This window comes from Chinchilla lanigera, unplaced genomic scaffold, assembly GCF_000276665.1.
Source record: "Chinchilla lanigera isolate Chin_1 unplaced genomic scaffold, ChiLan1.0 scaffold00010, whole genome shotgun sequence".
Classification (NCBI taxonomy): domain Eukaryota; kingdom Metazoa; phylum Chordata; class Mammalia; order Rodentia; family Chinchillidae; genus Chinchilla; species Chinchilla lanigera.
The window spans coordinates 21,717,555-21,732,177 of NW_004955411.1; the positions used below are offsets into that span (position 1 = coordinate 21,717,555).

At 38.2% G+C, this 14,623-nt stretch overlaps 1 protein-coding gene across 5 annotated transcripts in view; it reads left to right on the plus strand.

The window, feature by feature from the left end:
* The first annotated feature begins 11,530 nt into the window (after positions 1–11,530).
* The window catches only part of Manea (mannosidase, endo-alpha), a 34,600-nt gene continuing 31,507 nt past the window's right edge, over positions 11,531–14,623 (plus strand). For 2 of the 5 annotated variants that reach the window (XM_005377774.2, XM_005377777.2), the window contains exon 1: positions 11,531–11,730. The gene's annotated coding sequence lies outside the window, so the exon portion shown is untranslated. Of the gene's footprint in view, positions 11,731–12,123; positions 12,260–12,926; positions 13,011–14,623 lie in introns of those variants that run through there. The other 3 variants (XM_005377775.2, XM_005377776.2, XM_013510886.1) reach the window with 2 other exon arrangements.

The window sequence follows — 14,623 nt, forward strand, 5'->3', positions numbered from 1 at the left end:
TATTTCCCACCACTCTCACAGTCACTCATCCTCCAGCCACTCCCTTCTTCACAAATGAATAAAATATGGGTTCAATTCTGGCTATAGCCTTTGTTCCGGATAGCCATCATTGTGGCTGGACTTAGGACCCCTTGGCTCCTCATAACTACAAATATGCCTTAGAGTCTTTATTCTCACCATGGGTTGCATTGGAAGTGGTGGATTGGAATTAACTCGCTAGAATCCCAATAACTTTTCATGAGATTAAAATACAGACTTCCTGAGCTGCAACAAGGACCAGGAAGGGCTTTCTGTACTATTCTTTTTTTATGTAGTGGGGGTTGCAACTCCAGGCTGTTGCACTGAGCCACATCCCTGCCCTTCATTTTTATTTTGATACAAGACCTAAGTTAATAACTATGATGCCCAGGCTGGGCTTGAACTAGTGATCCTCCTGCCTCTGCCCAGAGTACTAGATCATACCTAGACTTTCTTAATACTTAGGGTGATTAAGAATAAGAATTTTTAATCCAGAAAATATTTGAATAGAATTTTGAATAAGAAGTCCAAACTTATGAGTCCTCAAGTCCTCAGAGCTTCGTGCCTGGACTCAGATGACTGGGCTGCTAACTTACATGTTCAATCTGACACTTCCTCTGTCACAGCTGGAGATATTAATTACACTTGTCCAGAGATGAATCTCAATCCACAGCTTCTTCCTACCGGCACCACCCTTACCACCTGGTGTTCTCAGTCTCAATTCCTAAATACTGTAAAGGAAAATGCATTTTAATATACTAGCAATTAAAAAATGCTTGTACCAATCACCCTGTTAAAATTTAGTAATAATTGCTGAGTTGTAGTTTCCTTGAATATTTTAGTGTCAATTTAATTTTATTTAATCTAATTTAATTTTATTTTATTTTATTTCAAGAAAGGGTCTCATTATGCAGTTCAGGCTGGCCTTGAACTCATTTTGTAGCCCAGGCTGGTCTCAAACTCACAACTATCCTCCTGCCTCAGCCTCCCAATGCTGGGATTACAGGTGTGCATCACCACATCTGGCATTTAGTGCCTCCTTTAAAATTTTGTATGCCCAATGTATTCTTGCTATTTCTATTTGTATCACTGCTGTTTTAGTCAATATTATCACTACTATTATGATTAGTGTGAATATATTTTTGGTTAATGACTCAAATCTTTTGAGTTATTTTTTCTGTTCATGTTACTCATCTTTAAGTATATTTTGATAATTTATATATATATATTTAATGAACATCATATAAATTTTCAAATGTGCTGGCATAAAGTTATTACTAAAATGTTCTCATGACTTTTTAATGGTCTTAGTACTTGTATAGTATTCCCCTTTTGTTGCACCTTCCAAGATATTTCGTGAAGATCTGAAACTAAAGACATGATCAAACCCTACCCATGCCATGTTTCCTCTTAAACACAGATAGCTAAACTACAGCTTAATTTATAAAGTAGCACAGCAAGAGATTAATAACAATAACTAAGAAAATAGAATAGCATAGTATAATACAATTTATATAATATACTCTCTGTGTCTTGCAAAATCCAAACATTAATGTTTTTAGATCATAGTTAAGCATGGGTGATTGAAAGCAAAAAACAGGAAACAATGCATAACAGGGACTAGTTTTCACTCCTTCTGTATTTTTTATTATTTATTTGTTCTTCTCCTGATATACTCATCCTTGCCATATGCCTGTTTTTTTTTTTTTTTTTTTTCCAGATTTTTTTTCGACAGTACATTTGCAGTACAGAATGTTTCCTCTCCTTGGGTGGGGTTGGTGCATGTACATCTTAATTCCTTTTCTCCCTCCCCCTCTCCTCCATCTCTTGCTCCCCTTCCCCTTTGGGAAAGATCTAGCTCCCTACTTCCTATTTTCTATCTTGTATTTTGCTTTTCCTTTTTGCTTTGGATATCTCATATAGGGGAGACCATGTGATATTTAAGCTTGTGTGTCTGATTTAGTTCACTTAACATCATGATCTCCAGGCATATCTATTAATAGGTTACTTTTTAAAAGGTTATTTTTTCATTTACCATTTCATTAATTTCTTGTTGTTACTATTACCTGCGTTATTTCCCTTTTTAGAAACTTATTAGGTTTACACTCAAGGTCACATTTTAACATGGAAAGATTTTTTTTTCTCTTTTTGAGACAGGGTTTCGCTATGTTCAGGCTGGCCTTGAGCTTACTTTGTAGCCCAGGCTAGTCTCGAACTCGCTACGATCCTCCTGCCTGAGCCTCCCGAGTGCTTTGATTACAGGCATGTGCCACTATGCCTGGCAACATGGAAAGATTTAAAAATCACCATGAAATAGGGTATATCCTGCACTGGGAACTCACCCGTACCTCTTCCATGGCTGCTGACATGAAGATATCAAAATGTTTTGAAATATCATCCAGAAATTTTTTTAAAAGGTAAAATTTCTCCTCTCTAAATATTTGGAAAGAATTTGGAAGTATATTGACTTATTTGTAGTTTTTTGGGGGAGGGGAGAGGAAGTATTACGATATTTCGTGTAGCTGTATACCAAGTTATAGAAGGGAGAGGAAAATTCATTTAGGCTTCGTTAGAGAAAAGCTGCAGATATTTGTCCTGCCTTGTGAGAATCAGTGGTTATTAGTTTTGCAGGGCAAAATAACAATGGCCTATTTGAAGTGTTGTAAAAGAGGGAAAAACTGTCTAGCTGAAATTTTAATGTCCATTACTTTCTAAACTTCTACAGCTGCCAAAATTCAATATAGTCTCAGGAGATGCAAATCCAACGTTTTTAAAGGGCAGTTGTTGACCTTGACATTGGTACGCCAGGTCAGAGTTTTCAGACCTACAGATTATAATAGGTAAAGAACAACATTGAGGGCTGGGGATTTAGCTCAGCGGCAAAGCGCCTGCCTGGCAAGCGCAACATCGTGAGTTCGGTTCCCGGTACCGGAGAAAAAAAAAAAAAAAAAAAAAAAAAAAAAAAAAAAACAACATTGAGCTGCCCACAGTGAAAGCTTAAGGTCATAGGAATCCCAGGTCTGCAGGCAAAAATACCACAAATACAACAAGGAAGACAAAAATTATCTGCGGAGGCTATTCAGTTAAAAAAAAAATCAAAACTGGAAAAGAAAAATTTACGGGAAACCAAAATATTCTTGGTAAATCCATGTAAAATATTTATCTTATCTTTTTAATGGAATAAATATTATTATATTAACTAGAAAAAATTTGAAGTCCACATTTTCTCATTATTTTGATATTCCCCTTATACTTTTTCTGAGTTATTTGAAATATTAAAATTAATAACGTGGAATTGCAACTTCTATACCCACAAAAGCAGTTAAAATGTATTTTTGAAACTGTTTTTACTAAATCTTTTGGAGATATTATAAATTTCTAATGAATCATAAAACATTTTTAAAAGCATATTTAGAGCACATTTCTCCAGTGAAGTCATAAATGGTAACATGATAAGTCCTCCTTTAATTATTAATTTTTTCCTTCCAAAAGATATACTACACATACTCACAGAATTCACTGTTAAAGAAGCAGAAAGAGGAAACTTGTTTTCACCAAAGTACCACTCTTTCTCACATACACACACACACATACAGAATGTTTCATTCCTTGTGTAGGCAATAAAAAAATGAAATTAATTTATGGCCACTATAAAGTGCAATTAATCAAACATTTCTCAATGCATGCTACAAAAAAAAAACATTGTGGAAAGTGATGCAAAACTAATGCAGATAAATGAAATAAAACCTGCATTGCAGTGAAGTAGGATAGAAGAAATCAAAGAGAGGATGGAGACAAAGACATCATAGCTAAAAATTATACTTTAAGCAAACTTCAGCTTTGGGGCCTCAGTTGAAGTTACCCAGCATGAGCCATATCAGCATTCCCTGGGGGAAATTTAGGTCCATTTTCTTCCAAACCCATCACACCCAAAATTCCTCAGCAATATTGAAAGTTCGTAATTTGGCTTAATTGAAAAAATAAAGAGCAGGAACTCGGTCCTAAGGTAAGGCAGAAGGTTGAGAGAATGCAAAGAATGTTACAATTCTCGATTTAAAAAAACTGAGCTCGTACCTGCAGAATAGGCGGCTACCCTTCTGGGGGTGGGCCACCTTTTCCTGGGATTTCCACGGCCTCAAGACAGCATAAATGCCTCCTGCTCCAGGAAATACACACCACTCTCCCTTGAAGGCCTACACTCTGTTCCTGAGTGTGTACCTTTTAATTTCTGCCTAATAAAACTCTTTGCACACCTCTTACTGGCTAGTTTTGAAAATTCAGTTTTCACGATGGGAGTCGGCAAATCTACAAACTTGTTCTATGTGAAGGATGGTTTAGGTTCATTATTTCAGCATCAGAGACAAGACTTTTTTTTCTGAGCTATAAATATATTCAAGCATAACTGAAGTCATAACAACATGGTAAGACCTTGTCTTTGAAAACTCCCTTTGCCTCCTTATTTTAAAGATATTTATTTTATTAGGGCCTCAATTAGATGTCCTTAAGGTCCTTAATCACATCTGCCAAGTTCCTTTTGCAAAATAAAGTAACATCATGTGTTCAGAGGATTAGGACCTCACTGGGTGCCATTATTTATCCGACTATAAGCAACTATTATGTGCTACCTGTTAAGAGATTTAGCTATGAATCACACAGGGTCCTTATCTGCACTCAAGGTGTTTGATATTGTCTCATATACCACACAAATCTACCCGCTTTTTAACTGGGTGCTCTAACAGAGGAGTATTTTACCCATGAACAAATTTTTTTCTTTTTGTTTTACAAAAGAAATGGTAAGATGTTTCTTAGAATAAGTAGGGACAGAAAATTACTTGTGGCCTCTTATTTAAGGAAAATGCAAGTGGGATCATGTAGATTGAGAAATAACGAGGCTTTCTTCTTTTAACTTTGGAAACCTCCTTTTTCATGGCAAGAAAGAGTGGCGTTATGGAAGGAATTAGATCAGTTTAGTGAAAGGATTTATGGCATCCTTGAGAGGAAAAAACCCAAACTCTACTGCTTGGGAAAACGATTGTGTGGAATCTAGACTTTCAAGAATGTAACATCCGGGGCATGTCTGATTGTGGTATAACATTACCGTTCAGTCATAACACAAGGTTTCCTTCCTTCAAAAGGCTAGAAGGCTCTGTATCACCCTTTGTAGTCATTTCTCCTCTCACGAAGTTCTGTATCTTTCTGCTAGTCCGGTTTTCCACTATAGATGTGATTCTGCCTTAGCTACCATGTCTGAGTCAAACAGGGTGACACAGGTGACACAGCCCATAACTAGAGTCTGCTGCATTACATTCTAACAGTACTACTTATCGGTGAACTTTCTGCCACTCACCTATGCAGAGGAAAGGATCCTGGAACCCTCTATCTTTAGGTCTTGGAGTGCCATGACGTGAGAAAATACTTGGATCAGTGGAGGAGTTTGACCTGTTTAGTTGGGAATTTCCTACATTGAGTTTAATCCTGGAGTATGGGTCAATGATGAGCAGCACCTAACCACTTGTGGTGGCTCCAAGACCAAGTGAATTTACAGCACTCCTAAGTTAGTCTGGATCATGCAAGGCCTAGGTTTCTTTGATCTGTGCCACAGTCCATGCATTTACCTATATGAAGTTAGACTGGTTCTCTTGCTGTCAGAATGCTAACAGTATTTTGAATCTCAGGGGCATATATTACAAGGATCAGGACATCAGGGAGAAGAAAGCTGCTAACAACAGGTAGAAGCTTTTGTGTTCTACATGGGATTCAGTCATATCTGAATGCTGAAGTGTGTTACAGGTCATACTAGTTATACTTGCATAAAGCAAGATGTTATATAAAGGGCAGGACAACTTAATTAATGGAACTGTAAATGTAATTGAGATTAAAAAAAATATCTAGTAGAATACCCATGGAGAAAGCAGACAACATGGACATTGAGACTTCTGTAAAAATAAGTACACTTCTGTTTATAAATTTTTTTTATTCATTTTGTTTTTGTTTGTGCTATGCTTTATTGTTACTTAAATAAATCCTGATTTGGGGAGAATGCCATATTATATGGTTTGTGTCTTACTGGCCATTAAATAAGCCAAAGGGTGATGGAGACCATTATGAAGCAGATCTGATCAGGACTTATTAATCTACTGGCTTTTCATGTTCACTTGTGAATCTGTCCAAGGCCTAGGCTCCTTATCTAGAAATGATGGACTCAGTAAATGAACCTCTGTGAGTCACTAATCCCTACTAAAACCTGTAGTGATGGATGAAGCCAGAAGCTTCAAAGGATAAGACGAGATCACAGCCAAGGACACCTGGATCAGATTTCAACTGGATATAGACTATAGCCTCAGGCATCTCATTCTTCAGTGGATTAACTTAATACCTTAGAGAAGTCCTTGAGTGGTTCGATTCTTCTTGAGTACTTCCCTCCTTTCTTCTGATAACCAAATAAATATAGGTGACCCAGAGAAGTTTTTGGACTTACCCTTGAAAGAATCTTGAATTCTGTGAGAGGGCTTTGATCATCCTGGAGCCCTGAAATCACTCCATTTGCCTCTTTTTATTTAGCCTTTGCAGTGCACTCATTCAGGAGATTGTGTACCCGATCAGCCTACAATAACTACGGGATATTATTAACATGATAAAAGGGACTAGTTTATACTTGAAGCTGCTACGCAGCCTGTAGCACAGGCTTAGGGAATCAGACTACCACAACCAAAAATTTGAATTTTGACGAAAGGAGGCAGGTAATGCAGGCAGAGTTGAGAAGCTATTCACACTGATGTGGACAATATGGAGAGCTCAGCACAGCCCCACAAACAGCAGTGCGTGCATCGGTACCACTATGTGCAGCTGTGTTTCCACTTTCCTAGTCTTTTTTGGTTCCTAGACATTGTCATCACCTCATACACTTCATGTTTTACTCTATAATTTCTCATGTAGTCCATTTGTGTTAAGGTTTGCCAGATTTAGTTTCTATACCTTGTAACAAGAACTCTACAAATGAAGATATGGAAAAGAATTGACTTCTTAGGTGACAGGGGTCTTGAACAAAGATATAAGAAGAGCATGCTATGTCCAGGAAGTGCTAAGGAAACTTCTAGGACAACAGGAAGGAGAAGAGACATGAAATAGCCAGGAGACAGATAGTAAGACCCATTCAAGTAGAGGCAAGAAAAAGATGGCTGAAAGTATCAACATTTTCCTAGGTCTGGGAAAAAAAAAGAAGAATTTTTATTACAAAGACCAATAGTAGCAGTACTAGTAGTAATAATAATAATGAAAAAATAAGTAAATGGCCACTGCATTTTTAGTAGCAAGGTAAGATAAAGGATTTTGTGGAGTAGGAGCTAGTATAGGAATCAGTGATATTTAGATAAAACTAAGGGCTATGGTATTCCTGAAAAGAGTTTGATAAGAAACTTTTGTTGATATCCCCCATCCATTCTTTACTCCTTTGATTCTTTTTTTTCTTTGTACTCTTCGTGACTGTTCATCCTTGACATATAACACATTTACAATGCAATTTATATGCAACTCTATTTCCTTCTAGGAACTCATCTGTTGGAACAAAAGTACATTCTTTCCAGTGCTCTATTTCTAAATAAAACAAAACCAAAAACTCATAAATATATATTGACAGAAAAGAGAGAGATAAAAGAAAAAGAGAGAAAGAAAGAAGTTGAGAGTAAGATTTCAAATTCCTCATTTATTGTTTCTCTTAGAGTAGTACAAGTCACAATGCAACATCCTTTCAGATTTTTATATAGTATTAGATACATATATTTAAAATTTATAAAAATGGACCTTGGTAAATATTAAGGTACTAATGACCCATTTATCTTGGATGTGTTTCTAATCAGTATTTATAAACCCACCAAATTCAATATTACTTCCATTTATTAATCTAACTTTAAAAACATATGAGATGCTGGGTGTGGGGGCACATGCCTATAATCCCAGCACTCACAAGGCTGAGGCAGGAGGATTGCAGTGAGTTCAAGCCTGCACTACATAGTGAGATGCTGTCTCAAAACAAAAGAACACAAAGCAGAACAAAACAAGAGAAACAGGTAAGACTTGGCAGTAACTATGGCTGACACAGATTTGAAAATGTCAAGATTGAGCATGTAAGAATATTGCATATGTGATATAGAACGAAACAGAGTTCCACTCCCAATCAGGGGTGTAGAAAATATAATAGTAATGTACACACAAACACATTAAGGAAAAGTTATATGGTATGAGTGAATAAGAATACTGACAACACATCACTGTCAACTCAATATTCCTGTCCAGCAGCAGAGTATGAGCAGAGCAATCAGAGTTACAGAATAGGGAATTTCCTGTAACCCCAATTTAGCTTACAAATACTGCTCTGCAATGAATCTGACACAAAGAGGGAGGTGCAATACAACTCTACTTACCCTAATTTATTTACACCGGCAGTAATAAATACCCTGTTTTTATGCAAGTGGACATGCATTAATATACTATAAAATGAAATGCTTTCTCTCTCATTCAACACCAGAAAAACCTATCAATACACCCCATAATACTAGAACAGGAAACAAGAATTACCTCAACAGATGAAGAAAAAGTATTAGATCATTACACAGTCACTCCTGCTAAAGTTAAATGAATAAATAAATGGATGCATGAATGAATGAATAAAAACATTTAATAACCAGAAATAGAACACTTAAAAATCTTGATAAGATAGCAACTGAAATCCCACAAAAAACACATTGTACTTGGTGATAAAATTTTAACAGTATTGCAGAAAAGTCAGGGATAAGAATGCTATCCTTACTTCCACTAAACACTGTATTTACAAATGTTACTTTTCTCTAGATAGACCACCTAGAAGTGTAACCAAAAATAAAATGAACAAAGAAAAAGTTCAGTACAGTTTCTGTATATGAGACCAATATATGAAAACTGATGTGTCTTGTATACAACATTAATAACCAACTTAAAAGATGTATTTTTTGTGATGCTGGGGATCAAATCCAGGGTCTCATTCATGTTGAAATAGCACTATATCATTCAGCTATTAAGTTAAAAAAAAAAAACCTCTAATTTTAGAAATGAAACATAGGAAAACGTTTTAAAAGGTAATGAAAGGAATTACAAAGCATTAAAAAAAACCCTTGCATATAAATAAATACATAGTTTAAACAAAAACCGAGTCAAAATCCTAATCAGATTGTCAGGGTGGCACTGGGGATCGAACCCCGAACTCTCTCACTGAGCTACAACTCCAACACATTTTTTTTTTTGAGACGAGGTTTCTCTAAGTAACTTGTCAAGGCTGGGCTCAAACTTTCCATCCTGTTGCTTCAGTTTCCCAGAGTGCTATGATTACAGGCCTGCACCATCATGCTATATTTTTGTGTCTAAAATATTTCATATTAAAATTTTGGAAGAAACTAAAAATAGTTCAAAATCTCAGGGTGGGAAAATTCTAAACAATAAAGCACAGAGCACACAGTTACATTTTTTTTTTTCCTCTTTTTTGAGACAGGGCTTCACTTGCTATGTAGTTCAGCCTGGCCTTGAGCTCACTTTGTAGCCCAGGTTGGTCTCGAACTCACAACAATCCTCCTGCCTCAGCCTCCTGAGAGCTGGGATTACATGTGTGTGCCACAATGCCTGGATGCAATTACAATCTAAAATGTTAAATTCAACAATTAGTATCCAAAGATAGAAAGGTTTTGATCATTAAAACATCGCATAAAAAGTGAAAAGCAATAAACAAATTCAGACAAGATATTTGTAACAACCATAATTAGTAAGCAAATAGTTAAGCTATAAAAATAAAATTATTCACAGATTAAATTTCAAAAACAATCCAATAAAATATGGGCTAAATTGAGCCCAGATTTTTCATAAACCCTAACAGCTGTAAGTACATAAAAATGCAAATCTCCATTAACAAGGGGGAAAATGAAGATTTAAAAAAAAATTTATCTCCAGGCAAAACTTTCAAAGTATGACATTAGCAGGTGCTTAAACTCATGATGTACTAAATTAGTTGATGTCAAATGGGTTTGTGCAGTGATGAATTTCACAACTTGAATGTGTAGTGAAAAAAAGCAGCACAGGGGCTGGGAATTTAGCTCAGCGGCAAAAAGCGCCTGCCTGGCATGCGCAAGGTCATGAGTTCGGTTCCCGGTACCGGAGGAAAAACCAAAAAAAAAAAAAAAAAAAAAAAAAAAAAAAAAAAGCAGCACAGAAGGGAAGGAATGAAACAAATATATTTACATAAAAGGCAAAACCATGAAAACTATTTTTTTTTTAAGAGCAGAATGTATTTACTGAGGGAAAGAAAGCTTCTGTCCAAGACAGGGACAGAAGTGGGGCCCAAGTGGGTTACCCAAGACTCTGTCTTTTCTAGGGACTTTTATAAAGCAAAACCACGAGGTGCGGCGGGTCCAAGGTGGTGGAAAAATGGACAAAAGTAAGGTCAGCCAGTAAGAATTGTTCAGGTAAAACTGATTAAACCGGGATCAAGTGGGGAAGCGAGTCACGTGGCAAGCTAGCATGAATACAAGAACAGGGGCTTTTCCTGTGAGGGGTTGGGTCAAGGACTCTTCAAGGTGATCACTACCTATTTAGAATATCAATCCCTGATGTCCATCCCTAGGGAGGTATGTGAGTGTATTTGTTTAGTCCTTTGTCTTGAGGTCTGGCCCACAGCAAATACTATTTTTAGGGGATTATACACATATAACATTTTAGAAAAGCAAAAAAATGAGAAATACAAAGTTCAGCACATCAGTAATGGGAAAGATGTGGTTTGGAAAACACAATATAGGTATTTTTCTATTTCTTAAGGTCTGCGGTGGATAGTAGGCTGTTCTTATCATTCTTTAAAATGTGCAAATACGAAACTGTAATCATTTATGCATGTTTCACAATTAAAATTAGTTATATGGAATCCGGTGAGCTGTTAAGAACAGTCTTCACAAATACGTTTACACCAACGATGTCTAGCCTGCGGGTCAATGGGTCCTTGTTACTAGGTAACCTAAACAAAAGGTAATTCTCTTGGCTTCTAAAGCTGATGTAAGATAGACACGCTCAGCTGTAACTTCTACTTCCACAGTTCTTCTGTTCTTCTCTTCTACTGTACTATTTCTAGTAAGCGACTTGACTACAAATATGACTTTCAATACATTTGCAAATTACAAATGTCACCTTTATCTGTCTACTCTGGACTTCCAGGCAAAGACGCGTTCAAAGGAAAAGAGGCAAAGTAACCTAGTTTGTGAACTCTGAAAATAACCAGTGTACTCTGAACGTCTAACTTGAAAAACAAAAATCAACCGTTTGTCCTCTGTTAAACAGAGCTTCCCAGCTGAGCCTCAGAAGACAACTTCTAGTAGAGAGGAGGGTCAACTCCCCTACTTTCCGCCTCTTTCTCCGCGCCTCCCCGCCGCGAGGCTCCCCGGACCGCGGAGCAAAAAACCCAAGCCCCGCCCTCTTGGGCACGCCCCTTCGAGGAGCCCCCGCCCCCTTCGCCAACCTCTCCCCGCCCACTTCGCGAGCCCCGCCGGCCCCTCTCCACTTGGCTCGTGAAACGGCTTAAGCGAGCGTTTGAGAGGCGGGCCTGGTCGGGCTCGGGCTCAGCAGCTCTCGGCTTTCTCCGTCTTTCTCCGGGTCACTATCGCTTGGCCAGCCGAGTCCCTGCTGGCGTCCGACTCCCAGAGCCTGGTAAGTAGCCGCCGGAGTTGGGGTCCCAGTGACGCGGCGGCGGCGGGCCCGCGGCGCACAACTGCGCTTGCGCGCTCGCCGCCAGCCAATCGGCTCGCCGCTTTCCCCCGCCGCCCTTTGACCCCGCGTCCTCGGTCGGCGGCGGGAAGCCAGAGGTCCGGATTGTAGGGGCGCAGTCAGCGGGGTGATCGCTGACCCAGACTTACCTTTAGGTTATTTTGGTAGCTTTTTATTCCGTGTAACCGGCGGAGCCTGCTGTCACCTCGGCTGTCCTCGGGCGTGCCCGCCCCCCCGGGCGGCAGCGCGACCCTCGGGCGGACCGCGACGTTCACCGCGCTTTCCCCTAGTCCGCGCCGCTGCGCTCGGCCTGCGGGCGACGGAAGCCGCGGAGGGAGCCGGGCCCGGCCTGGGCTGCGCTTGCCGGTTCCTCGGCGCCTTTGGGCCCGGGGACAGAAAGACAGGGTGGCTGGGCCGCCGTGCAGACGGCTTCTGCATTCACTGATAGCGTCTGTCTCTGACATTGTAGACCGTATCCTTTGCCAAGTATCAAGGTCCAGCCTTACGGGGCGAGTATTTTTGTTTTCTAAAAACAAAACAATCTGCAGGCAGTTGGAAGAGTGTAATACAATTTTAAAAAACAAACAAGAGTGGGATGATGGCGTGCTCACGTTAATGTAGGCAGTATGAAAGAGAAATACAAAGTACATATTAAACGTGTTGGAAATACAGTTGTCAGTTGTTTTCATGACAGTACGTTACTTCACTTTCGTGGAGCTCTACGTAAACACTCAGAAAAACTAGAGGCATGCTGTGAGGTTGGTGAATTTTGAGGCTCTGCCTGACATTTCCAGAGGTGCTGCTGCTATTCGTTCACATGGTGTAGCGGGTGTATGATGAGAACCTACTTAAACTGCCTTTAGATTAAATTTGGGTCACGGTTCTTGGGTTAGGTAACAGCTAATCATTGTTTTGTAAATTCACAATCTTTAAATGAAAAGATAGGTATATCTGCACCGTTTGTTCATGGCACAAAGATTATTGTGCTACCTTCTGGGAAGAGAGTTTGAGAGCCACAGCTGAAGTTCTAAAGTCAGATTACCCCTCGCTGGTTGATGAACCTCAGGTTATGTAGCCATTTGCTGGATCAGAGACTTTGAAGTAGTTAATCAGCTGTGCAGTGTTATCACTTGTAAACGGGTGTGAAACTGCTTCAAAGATGGTTGTGAAGATTAAAACGAATTAATGAGGATCTTCCTAATTGATTTACTGTGAACCAAAAGGTAAATGTGTTACTGTAAAACTGACCTGGGAAAGGAAGCCTTAGTACCAAAACTGATTCTGAAAGTTCCAGATGTGTCTTCTTGTATTGTCTCCAGTGATCTTATACAAAAGAAAACAGAAAAAGCATGAGGTGTCTTTACAGTTTAACTGATAATAATTTTAAAGATGGAAACTTTTTGACTTTTCTTGATTACATGATAGCTGAAAATACTTTTTCAGTAATAGTATCATGCTGCTTCCAGATATTCTGGATCGCTTAGCTGACTGGGGATGTTAAATTTGTTGGACCTTATTACACATTCAAGTTAAGTAGTTTTTAAGAAGATTAAAAACAAAACACAGAAATAAACACTATAGTTTCAGCTAGTTTGAAAGGAAGGTATTATGTATAACTTCTGAATGCAGAAGCTATCAGCTTTGAGAACCTGTGTAATATGCAGTTGACTTGTCTTCTTTTCTGTTACTTCTGAAACTTTATTTTTTGTTGTTGTTGAAACTAAATAAATAATTCTTTCAGCTCTTCCCTGCAACATCATCAGATGTTATCATTGTGGTTTTGCACTTTTTTTTTTAGAATATGAAATTTTATTGGGAAAAAGAATGGGGAATGTTTGATAGACAAGGGATCCCAAATGGGTTACCCTGTTTTGAACGTTTTAAATATTTTTATTTAAACAGCTTTTAAAAGTTATATAATCTTTATGATTCTTTTATATACTATACTCATTATAGATCCTAAACTTGCCAAGTGTGTATTTAGTCAGTTGAGTCTTGTTTATGTACGTACTGTTCAAATACATTCCAGTGTCAAAAGCAAGAAGCCAGAAACTAAATTGAGCTGAACAATTATTTCTAATTATGTGTGAAATATGTTGGCCTCTATTGGACTGTAAAAAAAAGACTCGTTTCTAGGGTGCATAAACATGTAAATAAATAGTCTGATGCAATACATAATGTAAGAAATACCAACTTGAATGTGGCTAGTGCCTGGTACCAATCAGTGATGGCAAATCTTTTAGAGACAAGTGTCCAAACTGCAACCCACAACCTACTTACTTATTGCAAAGTGTCAACACTACAGTTAAACCTGAATACTGAGGCTTCAGTGTAGAAAAAACAATTCACACATTAACATCTTTTATCTTAAAAACACTACAGATGCGTGCTATAGGTTCTGCACGACTGCATAGACTGTTTTGCTCTGGAATCATTACAGGTATCAAGAAAGGAGACAGCGTTTCCGCTTTGACCTGAAGTATAAGTGATATTTTTTAAATATACCATATGGAGAAAAAAACCGATTAGAATAAACCATACACTTGTTATGGTTGCTTAGCAAACACCCATCTTTAATATTGTCATCACATCAATAATTATTTATTTAGTTTTATATTAAATCAGACATGATTCTGATTTTACAATATCACATTAAGTTTTCATCCTCACAGAAAATAATGTGATTGAGCTTGTTAGAGAAAACAGACCAAACATGGGAAGAAAGAGCACCAAGAAGGCAGTTTATTACACTGGTGGGCTTCTCACTAGGATCTCTCCCAGAGAGCCAGAACCCTGCCCATTGGATTTAGGGGGCGTTAGAGGGAAAGTGAGCAGA